Source organism: Geospiza fortis, unplaced genomic scaffold (genome assembly GCF_000277835.1).
Source record: "Geospiza fortis unplaced genomic scaffold, GeoFor_1.0 scaffold361, whole genome shotgun sequence".
Classification (NCBI taxonomy): Eukaryota; Metazoa; Chordata; class Aves; order Passeriformes; family Thraupidae; genus Geospiza; species Geospiza fortis.
Window position 1 is genome coordinate 3,103,816 of NW_005054356.1, and position 5,148 is coordinate 3,108,963.

Below are 5,148 nucleotides of genomic sequence, written 5' to 3' on the forward strand. Positions count from 1 at the left end.
AGGTTAACTTACTGGTTAGGAAATTAAAGGAAATTTTTAAGCATGTGCATGTGGAGAGAAAAATAATTTAAGAAATCAAATATCCACGTGCCTTTTCGGAAAAATAAACGTATGCATTTGCTTTTTGCTAATCAAATGGAAAATTGTTTTGTTTTAATGGTTTTGAAACTTCCCCATCCCTCGAGCAAACAGTACCCATTACTTTAAACACCTCAATGTCTAGTAATTGTTCACAAATGTGTCAGGCTACCAGTAATTTAAGTCCTGTCAGGAATAAATCTCAGACACTCACTTCTTCCAGTCAGTGACTTGAAAAAACCCGCCCACATGTCAGTTAGAGGGAGCTGCGCGCGGTGGCTTTGTTCGAGGCTGTGTAAACAGAAAGAGCTTCCTCCTCGCTAACAACTGTTTTCTAAACCCTATATAAATGTTTATGTGAACTATCCTACAACAGCATCTAAGGCAATAAAAAGCAGGCACGTAAAAAACAATCTGTGTTGTGCTCGTTGGCAATAAATGTAGAGCCAGTGGAGGCTGTAGATCCAGTTGTGAATTATTTTCTTGCAGAGGTCTGACCTCAAAACATTTAAATGTTAGACTGTAAATCAAAATGATATACTTGTGCTATCTACAGATTATTCCCCAGTTTCTGAGTTCTGCTAAATACGTGGGTCTGAAAATACTTGCACATTAATATGTAAATAAGCACTCAGGTAGAGGTATATTCCAGGGAGATATAGGGGAAAGTCAAACAATCAAAATATATGAGTGGGCATTTTTTCTCCCCTATGTTATTGTTCTCTGCCAGCCACTGGGGAGTAGCCACAACCTGATGTATGACTGATGCAGCATAAGGAACAAAAAAATCACTGAAGAACAGCTACAGGGAGAATTTAAAAAGACCAAACAGGGTAAAACCTGGAAAGCTTAAGGTCATGAAGTGACATGTTCACCTGACTGACACACTGAGAGTCACTAACTCTGAAATAAGGCACTCAAAGCCCTCATTTAGCTGTACTGGAAGAGCCCCAAATGTTTAAGTTTCCACCAATAAATTGTGCTAAGCACCAGGACTACTTCTGCCTTGCCCTTCTATTGCCGTTTTGGTCCATATTGTGACAAGACACACAAGGTGAGTGTTGAATGTCCTTCTAAGTAAAGGTGACCACATGGCCTCGTTCCATAGGGGTGTTTGGAGAGGACCTTATGGATTCAGGGCTGCAACCCCTGCTGCCTTAGGCAGAAACACCCCACTTAGTGTGTTATATTTGCTTTCAGTGCAGGAGACTCAAGTTCAGAGCCCTCCATGGCCTGATTCTGAGTGGGGATTTGGGGAATTTTAACTGCTTTCACAGCAAAGCCCCCAGATGCTGCCTTGCCTCCCTGCCAAGGTGAGTATCCTCCAGCCTTTCCCACTGAAACTATTCCACTTTGTCTCCACATTTGAATATTCGTTAGGAGAGAAACTGGAAGGGGACGCTCCCACATTCTGGAGCAGCAGCCCAGCCAGCAGCCCTAATCTGTCTGTCTATCTGCTCTAACCCCCTCTTTAATATCTCTCTATGCAAAGCAGAATGGTTTGGTGGTTACTCTGCTCTCCTGGGAGGTGGGAGAACTGGCTTTGAATCCAGTTAGGCAGAGGATGGCTCCATGCTGCAGAGCAAAGCTGCTGGCAGGATAGGGTAGGTTGGCTCCAGGTAGGGATACCTGGATGGGAACCCCAGCCAGACATGCTTGAGCAGGCCAGAGGGCTTGGGTCTCTCTCTGCTGGCTGCTTTGGATGCCTGGTTGAGAATCCTGGAATTTTCAGCTTGCTTTCAGACCTCTGCATTCCCAAATATTAACCTGGTTGGGCTACAGACTGATTGAACCGAAACCTTTACTGAGACCTCGGGGAGTTTTGCTGAGTTGCACATGAAATCCTTCATGTGTGCCCCAAAACCCCACTCAGTCCCCTGAGCTGGACTTTGTGAGGCACAGGCTGAGATCCCCCTGAGACTCCTGGTGACCGTTTTACAGATAAGGGTTAGTCAAACAATCTGGGAACAAATCTGGCACTCCAGGAACAAATAATAAGGAAGAGCTTTAAGAACTGGCACAAAGAAAGGGAAATGGCAATGACTTCTCAAACTGAAGCCTCCTGTAGCTAAAAATATTTGTCCATGCCAGCATACGTCTTATAGGATTGAGGCCTGATCTTCCCAGCTTGGGAAATGCTCTGAATTCAAGTGTAAAGGAGCTTTTTTGGAAGAGGGAAGGCAGGATCTGGCCCTAACCTTTCAGCCAGAATGACTCACCCTCCATTGTGCTCCATTTCTTTCTGGTGGATCGTATTATATTGTCGGATGAAAGGAATATGATGTTTGGCAGAGGGAAAAATACAGACAAACAGGGAGAGCAGATGAGGTGCTGCAGTTTAAATTGTGCTTTTCAGTTTTTATGTATCATAACTGTATGCAAGGATGCCCTGGAGCTACAATACTAGAAGAGCACTTTAGGAGGAACCAACATAAAGAAACAAATAGCAATAAATGACATAAGTGTAGCACCTACTTATCTTGCAGAGATGGAGGAGATTGGAAACAGTACAAACACTACTGGGCTCTACAAAGAGGATTTTGAAACCTAAGCATGCACACACTTAGGAGATGTATTTATGAGACAGATGCAAGGTTAGAGTAGAAATATATTCATATACACTCTGTAAGAACAAGAGAGAATGGGAGGGACACAGGAAAGAAATTTTAAGGGAAAGTTTCATTGAGAATTTTTGCTTAGAATTTTTGCTAGGAATTTTCACAAGTATCCAAGCAAGCTGAAAGCTGCCTCCTAATTTTATTCTTCTCTATATTCTCTCTAGGCAATCTCTCAACCATCCTTCTGTTAATGCTTCTACCACTGGCTCCCAGCTGCAATAATTTTGTGTTGTTAGGAGTGGGACCTATGAGCAAATGAAAAAGCTGGGGGAAGGGGAGTTGCTGGAGATCACAGGATACAAACTAAACCCTGCATTTTGAGTTTGAGCCTTGATTGTACTAATATATTTAGGATAATTTGGGACTGCTTTCCTCTCAAGAGTTTGAGTTACAGGAGAAGCTTAATGGAGAAGGAAAATACGGAGATGGAACTGCAGCCTCCAACACTCCACAAAGGAAGAGGAAAGGCTGTGAAGCCATCCCTCCCCTGAGCAGTGCAGAAAGCCCTGGAGGGTGTCCCACACTGTGGAACAATCCTGAACAGCTCAGCACAGGAGATGTCAAATTACTGCCTTGGCAGGATCCGGCTTTGGACATTCCCAGGGGAGCAGGGCTGGGGGAGAGCTGGGTGCTGCACACTCACATGGAGCTGGACAATAAATCCTCCAGAGATGAGGAAAATCTACCAAGTTTAACTACTTAGCTCCTCATGCAAAATACTTGAAGAAGGTTTGGTTTGTTTGGGTTTTTTCTTTTTCCAGTGAAAAGAATGAAAAGAGGAAAACCAATTTGTCAGTGAGCAAAAATATTCTGTGTGGACGGGCCTGTAACCCCTTTAATTCCCAGCCCTTGAGGGGTGAAACCTTTGCTAAATCTCTCAGAGTTCCAGAGCAACCCCTCCTGTGGGGTTTGCCCCATCCCTGAGCTGCCAAACACCACAGGCCGTGCTGTGCTCCAGCCTAGGTGAGATTAGATAAGGAATTTGTGCCTCTGCGAGGGGCTCTGCTCGTGTTTGCCACGGTGTGGAAAGAACGGCCTGCACTGAATGACGCCTGATGATGATTAATGTATTATTCTGCACAGCATTAGGGTTTCTTTTCATTTGGACTGCATTGTTAGGAGTAAAATGTGATAAAATGGCTGTAACTGTTTTCCACCCTACTTTCCGCCTCCCCCTAGGACTGATAAAAATAGCATTGGAAAAATTATTGAAAAGAAGAGAGAAAAAAGGGCCCCATTTTCTGCTAATGTAAGTGGGTCCAGCTCCCCTGGATTTAATGAAGCTTCATTCATTTACAGCTGAAAACAAATTTTAATAAACATTTATTTTATTTTTCTTTTTTTTTCTTTGTGGTTGCTGTTTGCTTTACATTCCTCCCTTGCTTTTAGGAGCTGAAAATATGGCAAATATGAAGAATTCAAATTTGATGTAAGCCAAAGCTGGAATCTCAGCCTGGATATTTTAAACACTAAAGCAATCCTAGTAAATAACTTTCAGAAATGCAATTTAAAAATATTGGGAAAAAAAAACATGTTGGGAAAACATGTTTTGGTCAGGGAATCTGATAACCAGCTTTGTGTGTGTGAGGGAAAAATGTTACTAAAATTTTTTAAATTCTGTTTCTGAAAACAGAAGCAATCATGCTTTCTCGTGCAGAAAGAAAAAATAAGTGTTTAATTTTTCTAATTTTCCATGTATAACAAATATATTTTTTTCTTCCTTTAAAACACCAAGGTCCTTATCTACAAATGGGCAAGAAGGCTCTATATTCACTAATAAAATTCCCAGAAATTCTAAGTTTATTAGAACTTTCCTATGTGCATCTGTCTTTCCTCTCCTGAAGTTGTTATTACATTTTTTATCATCAAACACTGTCCATGTTGCCAGCTCCTCTCCTTAAGTGCTCTAAAGTTTAGAGAACAAAGAAGACCAGAGTTAATCCTATCAGAAATTTTATCTGAAATCATTCAGATAAGCCAGAATTTGTTTGAGCTTTGCTTGGAGCAAGTAACAGAGTTTCAGACCCAGTAATTTGCTGTGTTTCCATTTAAAACAACTGATGCTTCCCACTTCTAATACACAGGAACATAAAATCCATGTCAGTTGTTTATCTCTGAGGATTGTGTATTATGGAGTTGCTGGGGTTTGATTTTTAGGCCAGTTAGGCAGGGCTTTGAATGCACAGCCACCACAATTCCACATCCTTTCAGGGTGCTGGATGTGTTGATGGGTAACTCCACATTTTTGCAGAAAAATTATGTTTTCTTTGCACCTGCAGTTCTGGACACAACTCCAGACGAGAGCTCCATGAGTGATGGATGGAAGCTGTTCAAACATCCGAGCTCTGTGTTTACAGAAGTTACAACTGGTTTTTTCATCTGCTTTTTCCCTGTTTCCTACACAAGGAATACGCTGGGAATAGATGCCCACAAAGGCATCTGGGCAGCAGGA